We start from the raw sequence: 16,272 nt of genomic DNA, 5'->3' as shown, positions 1-16,272 counted from the left end.
CTGAGCAATTGTTTCTGCAATTCAGCACATGTTTGTGGGGGGAGTGGGGAAGGCGGATATAAGCATCTGCTTAGGGTAGGAGAGAAGGAACCACAACTCTGCTGAGCAGAACATTTCAATTGCGACAAAGAAATGGAAAGGAACCAGAGCTATCCCAATGAATAAGATAAAGGAATTGCTCACAGGAAAGATAGTTGGAAACCGGGTTGACATGTACTGTCTTTACTTTTAGGTTAAAAAACAAAAGTCTCTGAAGGATTACTACCCTGAGGCAAACTGAACCTGCACTTTATTTTAAATAGTTGTAAATTATATCTAAAGAATCATTTTCCACAATAGATAAACATTAAATGAAGAATGACTCTCATCTAGTATGTATCCTACCATATATGAAAAAAACTTATGAGGAATAACACCTTTCAAAATGTTTGAGATCTTTTAAATAATTAACTACAGGTTATTATTTTTTTTTACAGGTTTTTTTTTTTTTTAAATGGCATCACAGACTGTTTTTCTTTGAGAAATAGGTTTTTCATGGGACGCCTGGATGTCTCAGTTAATTCAGTGGCTGCCTTTGGTTCAGGTCATGATCCCAGGTCCTGGAATCCAGTCCTCATCCGGCTTCTTGTTCAGTGGGGAGCCTGTTTCTCCCTCTGCCTGCTCTGCCTGCCACCCCCACCCCCCTTGCTTGTGCTGTCTCTCACTGGCAAATAAATTAAAAATTTAAAAAAAAAAGGAAAGAAAAATAGGTTTTTCTACTATGTGTTCTTCCACAAATCCAATGTAATTAACCCATTCGGTCCTTCAAAAATACATCAGTAAAGTGTGAAGAGAGAGCAGATGGCCCAGGGCAATTTGCCTGTGGGGAAAACTCAATGCAAAAATCTTGTGGACCTGGTTATTAGGATCACTTCATATGCAGGACAACACACTTGCCTCAAGCTAAACTAATGTCTGAGGTTCAATGGTGCCAGGCAATCCCAAAGTCACTACTAAGATTTCAGGATTTGTTCTGGAATCAATGCATAACTTTTCATGATATCTCATTCATTCATTCATAAAACATTTATCGACCAACCAAATGCCAAGTACTGTGCTCAGTCCTAAGAATACCAAGTTATTCAGAAGTCCTGTACTTAATGAGCTCAGAGGCTAGTTTGAAGAGTTCTTATTTAGCACCAATACACCAGTATTATTTCAAGCTGGTTTCTATTCTGATTGGTCAATACCTGTACTCTGCTGGTTTTTAAATGTTTTGAATATCCTCTATCACCTTGTTGTTTGTAATTATAAATTTAAGGAACATGGAAGAACTTAAAACCATACAACTGTGAGTTTCCTGAGTTTTAATAGAGGTATACGCAAGGGTCAGTGTGAGAACCCATATGAAATTCACATGATGGCATCTGAAAAACCTTCAGAGAGAAGACATTGGAGCCTTAAAGAATAAGGTTTGGGAGTGGTGGCAGGAATGGGGGAAGGGATTCAAAGGACGAGGGTAAGTCTGGGCATTATTGGAATTCCAGTACTTATTCTTTCTGACCAAATAATATTTGGAAGCAGCTCAAGTTATACTACCACACAATGCATAATTAAATATAGCAACTCATTTGGATGTTTAGATGTTTAAATGTTTTAAGCATTTAGATGTTTAAAAGATAAGACTACTATTCATATTTTTCTGAAATATTTAAGGATATCTGGGAGCATTGTTTAAACATAAATAAATAAAAATGGGAAGAAAGCAGACAATAGCTAAATAATAGGAAAGCATATGGCTTCAAAAATTGGTAAGGAGCTTCTTAGATATAAAGCCTTCTTCTAATTCCCTCTTTCTGGATTCCAGCCTTCACTAGCCATTAAATTATGGAGTGAGGATGCACAGGAGGGACTATAGGGAGGATGGATATCTTTTGGCTGCCTGCCATTCTCTGAAACACTAAAGTACAATAATAATGGTAAATTATTCTGTCTTGTTCCAAATGATTTTTAAATTTTTGGAGAGCTTTCAAATGCTTTTGAATTAAAAGAATGATTGCAATCCTAAATTTTAGGAACGTGAGAAAACTTAAAATGATCCTATTATTTTAAACTCGAGGCACCTTCATTCTTAATACATATTATTTTACAAATCCTTCAATATTTCAAGATCTAAATAGATTTTTTAAATGTTCTTTGAAACTTAACTTCTTTATTTTAATAGAAATTAATATAGATGCTTACTTAATATAGACTCTTACATTTAAATGTATGTTACATTTAAATGTATAAATTAAAATATATACAAATATCCAATAACAGAGAATACTGCATATTAGCTTGTTAGTTGAATTATCTTTTATGAGTAAACAAACTTAAAGCTTATGAATGATACCAGATGGAGAACCAAAACTATCAGTGTTTTCTGCATTTTGACTGCAGTGACAGTGAACCAAGGAGCTTGGAGACACACCATGCCTCAACCCTGACCTCCAGAGGCCATTCTAAGAATGACAGAAAGTTTCTAAGATTTAACAGTTGAGTGAACCTTATTAAAGCTATCTAATTTGTCCATGTGCTTTAGTTAACCTGTCCCAGATCACAATAAACAAATCAGAAAGCTACCCTGTCTTAATCCAGAAAGAACAATTCTAAGTTTCTTTCATTTCCAAAGTAATCCTCAATATTTTCGAACTGGCTGAAATTTCTGACCCATTTAAGTACTGCAATTAACACTTCATTCACTCTTCCTTCTATTATTTATGAAGAACAATAATTCTCCTTTATGAAGAATGATCAACATTCTCCTTATTTTATTATCAGAAAAATGAAAATTATCAGCACAAGGGTTCTCAATTTTCCTGAATGAACTTTTAATCTTTTCCCACAGGTCTCATTTTCTAATCTTTACTTATTTTTATGAGGCTACTCTAAGACCTTTATTAGATTATTGACATTAAACATCATGTGTCAGGGGCGCCTGGGTGGCTCAGTGGGTTAAGCCGCTGCCTTCGGCTCAGGTCATGATCTCAGGGTCCTGGAATCGGATCCCGCATCGGGCTCTCTGCTCAGCAGGGAGCCTGCTTCCCTCTCTCTCTCTGCCTACCTCTCTGTCTACTTGTGATCTCTCTCTGTCAAATAAATAAATAAAATCTTTAAAAAAAAAAAACATCATGTGTCAATGATGAAAGAGATGAATTTATTTAATATATTTCAGGAAATTTCATATTTCTATACCCATAAGCTATGAAAGGACCATCCTAGAAAATTATAGTTAATTAAATGAATTAGCTACTAATGATATTTAAACAAACAAACAAGTTACTAATAAGAATTAAATGACATGAAGAAATATTAAAGTGTCATTTTGACATATAATATGAACAGGATAGGATAGTTCATATGTCTATATAGTTCATAGTTCATATTCATATGTCAGATGCTACAAAGGATCTTATTTCCAAGAACTGATAACTAAAGCTTATCCTGGGCACACATGGCCCATATTTTAAGAATAGAAAACTTACAAATATCAGGACCAACACTTTTCTGAAAGACTTATTCAGAAGCAATATTAGGACAAAACTCCATATAACTCCCAGCACACCTCTATCACTACCCACCCATTGCCAATATAGAGAGAATATGAGTCCCATAAGTGATCAGACTTGGGGGCTGCAGGAGGTGGTCTTATTAGAACCTACCCACCTTGCAGAGTGTGATATTTCTAAGAAGTATATGTAGAACCAAAACAAAAACAGAGTTGTTTTTGTTGGGGACAAAATGGAGTTGATCAACACAGGTCCATTAAAGAAAAATAAAACTTAACCTTACCTAACATAAATTGCAGGAATTTACAGCTTTTCTCAGAAATCAGCAGAAGATCCCAGTCAATCCCCAGATGCCAGCCAATCCCCAAACAGCAAGTCTGCTTGCATCATCTTTGGACTTCCTTGTTCCCTTCAGTTACCCTAATGTAAATAAAGAAGAAGATCACTAGGCAACCAATCAGCTGAAAAAGCCAAATAACTTCCACATTTACCCCATAAAAACCCATTAGTCTGTGAGCAACTCAGAACTCACATCTCCCATAGCCTTTAGTTTCCCAACTTGTAGGTCAAAACCCTTGCAATAAACTTGTCTTTCTGCTTGGTTTTACTCTGTGTGCAGCTTGCTTTTTGACATATATTTCTGTTCATTCAGATGACCAAAACATATTTCTCATGTATATTTGATCTTCATCCATGGTTCCTGGCTCATTTCTTCCAAAACCTCTACAATTTCCTGAAGTATCAGGAAGCACCTTTTGTTATAATATTTGGTCTCTTGTTATTTATCAGTTCCTGAAATTGATTCAGAGCCATAAAGGTGAAATGGGCATTTTATTATTCATAATAAGACTCTTTCCACCACAACTGGGTTTATGTTTATGAGGTGACTTTTGGAAAGCACCTAGAGATGGGGGGTTGGTTCCCAGAGAACCTAATCATGTGATTAAGATTTGGGACTTATAGTCTTACCCGATGACTTCCAAGGGAGTAGGGAGGGACTCAAGGTTGAATCAATCAGCGACTGCCAATGATTTAATCATTAATGCCTATGTAATGAAGCCTATATAAAAAGCCAAAAGGAGAGGGTTCAGCGAGCTTATGGCTTGGTGAACATGAGGACATTCAGGGAGAGTGGTATGCCTGGTAGGGGCATGGACACTCTGTGCCTTTCCCATACCTTGCCCTATGTATCTTTCCATTTAGCTGCTGATTCATATCCTTTAATATCCTATAATAAACTAGTAATCTAATGAGTTAACAGGTTTCCTTAAATTCTAAAAGCTGTTCTAGCAACTTAGTCAATAGCAAGGAGGGGGGGCATGGGAACTTCTAATTTATAGCTAGTAAGTTAGAAGTACAGCCAACAACCTGGACTTGCAACTGGCATCTGAAGTAGAGAGTAGTCTTCCAGGACTAAACCTGTGGGAGCTGATGCTATCTCTGAGTGGAGAGCATCAGAACCGAGTTGAACTGTAGGACACCTAGTTGGTGTCCAAAGCATTGCTTGGTGATGAGGAAGTAACTTTCCCACAAAACATTAAAACCAGATACAGAACCTCAAATACAACAACCTGAGGTAAAGAGATAGATACCTGAAAAAGATGTAGTAAGAGTCTTCTAAGAATCTTGATGTCTAGAACTGCTGACTGAACTTAAGCATCCTATAGTGGGGTGGACATAATGTTGGATTTACTACATGTCCATAAGGAACAGCAGTTACAGCCAACCAAAGAATGAGAAATGACTTCTAAGTGCAACCAAGAACATGGCTGTCTTTTGCCACTCTTTTTCTCACTCCATCGTTAAAGGAAAGAAAAAATGGAGTATTTGCATATTTCTCTCTCTTCCCCTCACCTTTCTCTTTCCCTTCTCTATTTCTCCCTCTGTCTCCCTCCCACCCTCTCTCTATTTTTCTCCAGCCTTGGTGAGATTCATCAAATAGTAGACAGATAGAGATATAGAGATACAGAGAGGGAGGCAGAAGAAAGCTCTCCAGCCTTATAAGAGTGCTTACACTACATAGATAGATAGATAGATAGATAGATAGATAGATAGATAGATAGAAAGAAAACATGTGAATCAGCACTGCCTTCAAGCACCTTACGGTCTAATAAAGTAATGTTTATCTTCAAATAAGATACTGAAAAGTCACCTGTATAAATGATAATTTAGCAATTTGTTGAAATATGTAGCCAATTGACCTTTTTATATGTTACACCTATAAAAACCACTTATATGCTAGTGTCTTGAAAAATGGCCATTTTGATTCTGTTTCTTCAATATGGTCTGACCCATGTGTGAGCGACGTAATTGCTGGTCCATGGTGACAAGCTGCAAACACCAAAAGCTGTTTGCAGTCCTTCTCACTTGTTCTTGAACTCCTGTTTTAACCCACTTCATCTTTTTATCTTTATTCTTAGCTTTGGTCTCATTTTTTAAAACTTGCTTGCCAATATAGACCTGGCATTCAGATCTGATTTCTTTGACTCCTGACTTATGGCTCTAACCTGGATCCCTGACCAGTTCTCTCTGGCTACTTACCCTGGTGGCACACTAATAGGAATGAGCCCCTCTGGGCTTAAACCCCCAACCCCAATCATCCATCTACACTTAACCTTCTAATGGAGATGGCTCTGACCGATTAGCACTCACAGAACAATATTAACTACTTACACTCCAGAAATGTGCCCATTTCATTTTTTTTTTACCCTCGAAGAACTTGATCTGATAAAAATGGCAGAAACCAAAGGTTATTGACAGTCTTCCAATCACAGTTCTTAATCTAAAAAAGCACATCAGATACTAAAATACAAGGATTAAAGTAAAGAATAAGGAGTCAGAGTAACAGCACAGTCTCTCCAGTGGCTGGAGTCAGGGTTCTCCTGCAGTGGTAGGAAGGCTCAGAATTCATAAGGAAGTCAGTTCTGAAGGTGAGGTACAAGTGAACAGAATAACAAAATTTTGCTTAAGAAATAAAAAATTGCAGCCAAATCATTTCTTGTGTCCTTGTCAGTGTGTTTTCTTAGCATCCACTGTGTTCACAATAGGGTAAATAGGGAAGGACAGACTCCAGGACCCACACAAATCAGCTTCCCAGCCCAGGTTGAGCTTAGTCACAGACCTCAGAAGTGGGGGCAGAAAATAAGTTGGAGAAGAATTCTACTTGGCACATCAAGCACTCTATTTCTTTGGAGAGAAAATACCAGATCCTGGACATAATGGCAAACATTGGCATATCTTAAAGGATATTTATTAAAATGTTCTATTTTATAATAGATATGCCTTTTAGTATAATTAAGGGAATAAAATTTTTAATCTTCTCATAAATGCTTTCTCACAAATAAGAACTGAGGAGAAAAATTTTCTTAACCTCTTTCCTTCTGCACCCTTGGAGAAGAGTCTATTCCCACAAAAGACAAGAAGGGCTTGAGGGTATGATTCACATTACCAAGCCACTGGCTTAATTTCCCATTTTTTCTCTGTGTTATAATGGCTTTCCCAAATGAGAGGAACATTTCATTTTTTTGGTGAACATTTTTAAAAATCGGTTTTGTATTAATGTTTTGTCATGTTTGTATGGATTAATTAAAACTCAATGTAATCATTTTCTGGAATAATCATTATTTAAATAAATTAACTATTTTGTTTTAATAAAGACAAGAAAAACATTTTCCTTGAAATACCTTTTTTAGTTAATAGATTTGTTCTTCAAGATCTAGGACATTAACATTCACATCCTGCTTCTGTTTTATGGCTAGGCATAATCTTTATCATTAAGAGAAGGAAATTATGACTAGCATTCAACAATAAGAATATTGCCTTAAAAAATGAATGTTTATCTCATTAAGGCTTTCAAAATGACTTCTGAGATGATGATATATTATTTTATATTCCAGGAAAAGAAGAGACAACTGTAACTATAGTTACCAAGTGTATCAGGGACCTCTGCTTTCTCAAATAGCCTCCAGACTAAGTATTTATTCAAGGAAGTTGTCATGTGAACACACTTAGGGGCAGGAGGTTAGAGAAGACTTTAAATGCTCCTGTCATAAACATTTTAATATGTAACATTTATTATCTTCATTTTTTTCATAAAACACTACGTACTTCAAAAACAACTATTAGAAAATATCCTTCCTTGAGTTGACTAAAACAATTAACTGGCCTTAGTCCTAGTACAACAGGTATTTATCTTCTAGACCTTACATGTCCAGTACTTAATGCTCATAGATGGCCTTGACTTGCTTAATATTTTTAACTGGAAGGAAATAACTCCTATTGTTTCAGCAGACAAAATAGAATGTCCAGCTTACCTTGCCTCCAGAAAATACTCCCTCTACTTACTTCATGAGGATATAAAATTCCAGTGTCTGGAAATAATGATGTCTATGCACGAGGCTGTGGTACAGTCTGTATTATTCTACATATTGGTACTCAATACATTTGACTTACTCAGAGAATAAAAAAAGTAGGGTCTAAAATCAGGTACCTGAATTTGAGTGCTAGATACTTCTCTAACTAGATTTGTGAGCATGACAAAGTTACTTATCTCACTAAAACTCTATTTCCTCATCTGAGAAAATAGTAGTATCTTCCTCATAAATCAGTTTTGAATTCTTAGACCTCAAGAAATCAATATTCTTGAGGATTAAATGAGATAATTGAGGATTCTTGAGGATTAAATGAGGTAACAATAAATGTTATCTATTATTGCCTTGTTAATGATATTATATATGCATATCATAGCTCAGAAGTTGAAATTACACTAAAGAAGATATTCATGACTTATTTAAATTGTTATATAAACAATTGTTAAGCTTCCCTGCATCAAGTGTTGCCTTTCTTTGGTGCACTTGACAAATGGGTGGTGGGTTGTCTTACATCCTCCCCTAAGTCATCCTCTTAGCACTCTGTGGCTCTTCTGGGCCTCCCTTGCTTTACTGAGACCTACTGTGCTTCTTAATGCAGTTTCAGTGCCACAAGCTGGGCAAGCCCAGACTTTCCTTAACGCCTCATTGTATCACTGTCCACGGTGCTAACACACAGGCTAAAGAAGTATAACAGAAATGAGAAGGGTAAATGAAAGAAATGAGAATATTGGGGAAAAAATTTAAATTACCCAGTAAGTAAAAGGCTGTCCACAGTCCCAGGAAAAAGAAAGTCAATTTTCTTTCACAAATCACCTCTCTGCAGTGATAACCCAGTGGTTATCTTTGCTTCTCTGAGTTGACAGCTGCTTTTCTTCCTTCTCTTTAAAGAATCTCTCTTCTTTATACTCTCACAGAGCCAGTATCCATCCCCCTTTAGAAAAACATCATCCTTTCCTGTTCACAGATATTTTCTTCTAAGGATCCATTTCCCTTCTCTTACTAATGTGATTCATAGAACATAATGTTCTCTGACACTTTTCCCAAAGATGTAGTTACTCAGTTTGGAATTACATCTTGAGGGATAGCTAGTCCTTTTATACACACAGTAGAACAATCCCTGTTTAAAAAAAAAAAAAATTCAATTCTCTAAGGCTTAGTATCTTCCAAGATATCTCTACCAGTGTTAACAGAAGATAATCTTTCTTATCCTTCAAGATAATCAATAGGAAACTATTTTTTAAACACACAGACACACCTCCAAAGGGAAGCAGGGGGGATCAGAGGCAGTTTAACATTGAGGAAAGCATTTTCCACAAAGATGACAGCCTCTTATGTTATTATGCACAGTGGCACCAGTTCTCTTCTGTTCATCTATTTGAGATATCTGGATTACAGTCCTGACCTCAGGCTATTCATCCTCATGGGATTTCTACTCCCTTCGGAGAACTTCAATTATCCCAACTGCTTTAGCCAGAGTTGAGGGGGACCAAGGAAGTCTCCCTAAGTTGGTTCTTACTCCTCCACCAGGAGCCAATACAAAAAAGCTTTAGTATACAGAAAGGCTCTTGATTTTGTTAACAAATTATTAAGTTATCTTATTAGATAGAATAAATTTCAGTTTGTTATTTTAGATTTTCTAGGTACAAATAATAGCATTCTAAATTATAACTCAGAAGTTCCTTATCTAATGTTTATACCTCAGGTTTTATTACCACATTCTTAGAAGGAGCAATCCTAAATATACTCCTTAATTCTTGATGTTGTTACAAATATAAAGGTTCAAATATTATTCAAATATATTTGTTTTCTTTAAGTGACCATTAACCTAATAGAAATAGAGTGTTGATTTCAAATCACACCAAAAAAAAAAGGAAATAAATGCATTTGATCAAAATAAATAAAATGTATTCAGTCAGGACCAAAAAAGATAAGAACATAGTAAAGAAGGCATAACAAAAATTAAATAAGACTTCTATTTCTGGATTTGACAGAGCAACTGGTATAAGCAACTGGTATAAGAGGTATTTTTTTACTCTTATTTAAAGAGTGGACACTAAGAGGAGTAATAGAAGAAAAGGCAGCAAAAATTGGAGTTCCAAGCTGCTGAAGAGTTTAGAGGGAAACTATCAGAGTTATAATGGTAGAAGACAAGCAGAAGTCTGCATGGAGATTGAACTTGAGTCATTAGGCTTGGCTGAAGATGCACAAGATAAGACTTTGGGAAATTTTTTTTTTTAAGATTTTTTTTTTTATTTAGTTATTTGACAGAGAGAAATCACAAGTAGACAGAGAAGCAGGCAGAGAGAGAGAGAGGGAAGTAGGCTCCCCGCTGAGCAGAGAGCCCGATGCGGGACTCTATCCCAGGACCCTGAGATCATGACCTGAGCCGAAGGCAGCGGATTAACCCACTGAGCCACCCAGGCGCCCCAAGACTTTGGGAAATTTAAAAGAGATTCTCTGCTACAGGACAGAGAACTTTGAGTTCAACAAGTTCTGAAAAGACATTTTCCAAGTGGTTTACATTCATTTTAAGTTGATCACAAGGGAGATATTATTAACAATTACCTTCATCCAGCCTAATCAGAAAATGTAAATAAACACACAGGCTGCTTGATGGAGAAAATAAATGAGAATGCAGTTAAATTAGCAAAGTAGCAAATTAACCCAGAGTGCACAACAGTCAGGTCCAAGAGTAATATACACATAAAGAGCTTCAGTGAGTTTCTCTAAACTTGTTTTAAGAATTATTTTCTAACTTCCAGGGAAAATAGCAGAGTAGAAGGGCCCTGTACTCATCACAACCTCTGGATTCAACTAGATAACACTTGCATCAGAGCAAATAACCTAAAAAGGACCCAAAGACTGGCCAAACAAACTCCACAACTAAACCTAAAGAAGACACATCAAAGAGGGTATGAAGGGTGAGGACATGGTAGGAATCCAAACCCCAGTTATCTGATGGCAAGAGGGAGGGAGCCACAAGTGTGGAGAGGAACAGGAAAGACTAGCATTTGGGGAGCCTGAAAGGGGAAGAGAAATCCCTGGGGCATTTGGCTTTGAGAGTCAGAAGGGCCAAATTTTGTGGGAGCTTGAAATCAGTGGGACTTGGAATCTGGAACTCTAAAGGTCAGTGGGCTTAGTGTGGGAGGATGTGGCAACAGGGAACTGAGTCCCTACCACTGAAGGGACAACACAGAAAATGGCTATGAAGATGCAGCCTGGGAGCAGGAGTTTTGGGGGGTGGTGCCTGGGGCTTGCAAGAGGAAGAGTTGGTTGCTGATCTCAGTTCACTAAGGGACTACTCCAGGAACAGGGGAGCTGGCCAGTGTCATTTTCCTCCCCTGCTCCTCATCATAAACACATAGCCTCCTGTAGGAGCTAGCACTCACTATCTAACTTCCTTACACTGCTCCCTCCAGCCAGGCCTGCCTCAGTCCTGGTGCTGCAGATCCTCTCCCCCCAGAAGACCCAGGCAAACCTTGCCAACATTGCATCTTGCAACCTCCCATAGAGGATACATGCACCTTGTTAAAACTGCACCCCAGCCCGTCCATGCTTTGTGGATAGTAAGGCCGGTCCTCCTCTCCATGAAAGCTGTTCATTCCTTGTGGAGAAGGACCAGCACCACCTAGTAAAAAGGGTACCTCCCACCCACTACTTTCAAAAGCTAGAGACTTAGTTGACTATCCTAACACAGAAAAACAGACACAGAGAGGTAGGCAAAATGAGGAGACAGAGAAATATGTCACAAATGAAAGAACAGGACAAAACACCAAGAAATCCAAGTGAAATGGATATAAGTCACATGCCTGACAGAGAATTTAAAGTATTAATCATAAAGATAACCATTGGACTTCAGAAAAGAGTGGAGGATGTCAGTGAGATCCTTAAGAAGGAGAAAGAAAACAAAGAACAAATCAGAATGCAATAAATGAATTTTAAAATACTTGATGAAATAACAGAAGAGAAGAAGCAGAGTAATGAATTAATGAACTCATGGACAGTAAAAGAAGTAATCAAACTCCATAAATGAAAGAAGAAATAATTATGCAAAATGAGAATAGACTTAGGGAACTTAGTGACTCCATCAAGCATAATAACATGTGCATTATAGGGATCCTGGAAGGAAAGAGAAAGAAAAGGAAGAAGAAAATTTATTTAATGAAATAATAGCTGAAAACTTCCCTGATCTGGGGAAGGAAAGAGATGTCCAGATCCTGGAAGCACAGAGAATCTCCTCCCAACAAAATCAACCAAAGGAGGTCCACACCAAGACACACAGTAAATAAAATGGCAAAAAGTAGTACTAAATAAAAAAAATAAAAACAGCAATAGTAAAGAAGACAGTTATGTACTTAAGGGAAAGCCCAGAAGGCTATCAGCAGATTTTTCAGCAGAGACTTTGCAGGCCAGAGTGGCATGATATATGTAAAGTGTTGAAAGGGAAAAATCCACAGCCAAGAATACTTTATCCAGCAAGGCTATCATTCAGATTTGAAAGAGACATAAAGCGTTTCTCAAATAAACAAAAACTAAAAGAAACCAGTCCTACAAGAAATATTAAAGGCAACTTTTTGAGTGGAAAAGAAAGACCATACGTGAAGTACAGAAAGTAGGAAACACAAAAGCAGTAAAAATAAGTATTTCTGTAAAAAAGAAAAAGATCAAAGGATTCACAAAACAAAAGGATGCAAAATGTGACACCATATATCTAAAATGTGGTGGGAGACAGAAGTAAAGAATGAGTTTGAACTTAAGCGACCATCAACTTAATACAGACTGCTATATGCAGAAGATGTCATATACAAACCCAATGGTAACCACAAATCAAAGACCACTTATGCAAAGAATAAAAAGGAAGGAATCCAAGTATATCACTAAAGAAAACCAGCAAACCAGACGAGAAAAAGGAATACAAGGCATCCAAATTGGTAAGGAAGAAATAAAACTTTTACTATTTACAGATGACATGATACTATAAATGGAAAACCTGAAAGACTCCCCCCAAAACTATTAGAACTGATAAGTGAATTCAGTAAAGTCACAGGATGCAAAATCAATGTGCAAAAATCCATTGCATCCCTATATACTCATAATGAAACAGCAGAAAGAAAAAATAAGAAAACAATCCCATTTACAATTGCACCACAAATAATAAAATACCCAGGAATAAACCTAACCAAAGAGGTATTTTGAAAACTATAAAACATTGAGAAAAGAAATTGAAAATGACACAAGGAAAGGAAAGACATTCCATGTTCATGGATTAAAATAACAAATATTGTTAAAATGGCTTTACCACCCAAAGCAATCTACAGATTCAATGCAATCCCTAAAAATACCAAGAGCATTTTTCACAGAACTAGGACAAACAATCCTAAAACTTATATGGAACCACTAAAGACCCTGATAGTCAAAGCAATTTTGGAAAAGAAAAGCTGGAGGTATCACAATTCCAGACTTGAAGTTATATTACAAAGCTATAGTAATTAAAACAGTATGGTACTGAAATAAAAATAGACACATAGATTAATGGAACAGAAGAGAAAACCTAGGGGAAAAAACCCCATAATTATACGGTCAACTAATTTCAACAAAGCAGGAAAGAATCTAATGGGGAAAAAGACAGTCTCTTCAACAAACTGTTGGGTTTGCATGGTAACTACATGCAAAAGAATGAAAATGGATCACTTTCTTATACAATAAACTCAAAATGAATTAAAGATCTAAATGTGAGAACTGAAGCCATAAAAATCCTAGATGAGGACTCAGGTAGTTTTGTCTTTGACATTGGCCATAGCAACATTTTTTTAGATATGTCTCCTGAGGCAAGGAAAACAATCTGAGGGTTTTGAAGGGGCAGGGGGTGGGAAGTTGGGTGAGCCTGGTGGTCGGTATTATGGAGGGCACATATTGCATGGAGCACTGGGTGTGGTGCATAAACAATGAATTATGGTAGACTGAAAAGAAATTTTAAAAATAAAAAATTTAAAAAAATAAACTATAAAGATGACATGAAAATAAAAATCTTCATTGTAAAGGAAACAATTAACAAAACTAAAAGGCAACCTACTGAATGGGAAAAGATATATGCAAATGACATATCTGATAAGGGAATAGTATCTAAAATATTTAAAGAACTTATACAACTCTATACCCAAAAAGCAAATATTCCAACTAAAAAAGGGACAAAAGACAATGAGCAGACATTTCTCCAAAGAAGACATTTAGACCACCAATAGACACATGAAAAGATGCTCAATGTCACTTATCATCAGAGAAATACAAATCAAAACTTTAATGAGCTATCACCTCACATCTGTCAGAATGGTTAAAATCAGAAATACAAGAAACAAGTGTTGGCGAGGATGTGGAGAAAAAGGAACCCTCTTGCCTTGTTTGTGAGAATGCAAACTGGATAGCCACTGCGGAAAAAGGTATAGAGGTTCCTCAAAATGTTAAAAAGAGAACTATCCTAAGATCCAGTAATTGTACTACTGGGTATCTACCCTCGAAATACAAAAACACTAATTCAGAGGCATAAGAAACAAGACAAATGAGCAAAATAGGAAGAAAAAAAAAGAGAGAGGGAGCAAGAGAAAGAATTAGACAAACCAAGAAGCTGACTCTTAATTATAGAGAATAAACCGGTAGTTGCCAGAGGGGAGATGGGTGGGAGGGATGCATGAAAACAGGTGATGGGGATTAAGAAGTACACTTGTCTTGATGAGCACTGGGTGATATATGAAATTGTACACCTGAAAATAATATAACTATAGTAGAATTAAAATTTCAAAAAAAAGAACTATTTTCTAGTAAGTCATGTATCTTGATTTTAGATATCTAACTAATAAATATCATAGATTTGTGGCCCATTTCTCTTTGTGTGGATCAGTTCTTAATTTTGCTGGACTATCAGAGCAAGGAAGACCAAAGAGACCAATATGGGTTGTGGTTTCCTCATATGTAAAGTGAAGGCAAATATCTGTGGGCTTCAAACACACAAGGTACTAAATGAATACATTTTGATTATTTAGATTTATACTGCCAAGAGGGGCTACAAACCATAATTTTATTATATTTCCCTGATTAATTCATTCAACAAATGATTTTTTAGTATTAATATATGACAAGTACTGTTTTGGACATAAGAATTAAGCAGTGAACAAAACTAACAAAAATCTTTGCCCTCATGGAGTTTGAATATAATCACAGTGTAATTAAATTAACATGATCTAGAGGATTGAGTTGGCTTATTTTATTTTTTCCTAGGAAATATTTTTAGGAATAAGTTAACCTTTTTATTTTTTTCTCAGTTGTTCTGGCTTTATTCTTTATCTTAATATTTAGACTGTTTCTTAAAGAAAACTTAAATTTGATTTATTAATAATAATTAAATATCAGTAAGTAGTTCAAACATGCATAATACACTTGAAAATTGTATACACTGAAAATTTATTCTGGAAATAATTCAAAAATGGATAAAAGTATTTTACCAAAAGGATATTCATGTTTCACCAAAAGGATTTCATCAAAAATAAAGGGCATGCTTTATTTTTTTAAGTCACATTTAAGTTTCCTACAATGATTGTGCAGTACTTTGGTTAGAAAAAGAATATTATTTTAAAATTTTAGGGGCCCCTGGGTGGCTCAGAGGTTAAAGCCTTTGCCTTCGGCTCAGGTCATAATCCCAGGGTCCTGGGATCGAGCCCCACATCGGGCTCTCTCCTTGGCAGGGAGCCTGCTTCCTCCTCTCTCTCTCTGTCTGCCTCTCTGCCTACTTGTGATCTCTCTCTGTTGAAAAAATAAAATCTTTAAAAAAATTTTTTAAGTATATTTCCCCATATGTCTATAGAAATTAGGTTATAAATAAATAAATACAAAACTTGCTTTTAATATAATAGTCTACTGAACGTAGAAGTCTACAGGTATAAGCTTTGCGCAGTGGCAGTATCGTAGCCAATGAGGTTTATCCGAGGCGCGATTATTGCTAATTGAAGTCTACAGGTATAGCTATAACCTAGGTAAATGGTGCAATTAGTTGAGACCTCTTTGGCTGAAAAATAAGGACATTTCTTAAAGCAGTGGATTGGAGAAAAATCTTTTTGTGAAATATTCATTGAGTAATCAAGCTTTAACTTAGTCCTCTCTGATGTGCATTTTAATATATTTTTATATGAAAGAACAATAATCTGTAGAAAGCAAGTTTTCTGTTGCTTAAATTGAAATGCCATTACATTAGTGACAACTGTCCTAAGTTTAAGAATTGTCCTGGATAAATAAATTCTTCACTGTTAACACTCCCCTGAAAAGTGCTGCTGAGAAACTTTTTTTAAAATGAAGTCATGGAAGTAAAAAGATACAGATTTACA

At 36.1% G+C, this 16,272-nt stretch overlaps 1 pseudogene; it reads left to right on the top strand.

Annotated features, from left to right (window-relative positions):
• Positions 1 to 15,833: 15,833 nt before the first annotated feature.
• LOC123952339 lies at positions 15,834 to 16,025 on the top strand (annotated as a pseudogene).
• Positions 16,026 to 16,272: the final 247 nt, after the last annotated feature.

This window comes from Meles meles, chromosome 10 (genome assembly GCF_922984935.1).
Source record: "Meles meles chromosome 10, mMelMel3.1 paternal haplotype, whole genome shotgun sequence".
Taxonomy (NCBI): domain Eukaryota; kingdom Metazoa; phylum Chordata; class Mammalia; order Carnivora; family Mustelidae; genus Meles; species Meles meles.
Note: the sequence above shows the minus strand (reverse complement) of the source record. Positions and strands in the feature narration are given on the sequence as shown.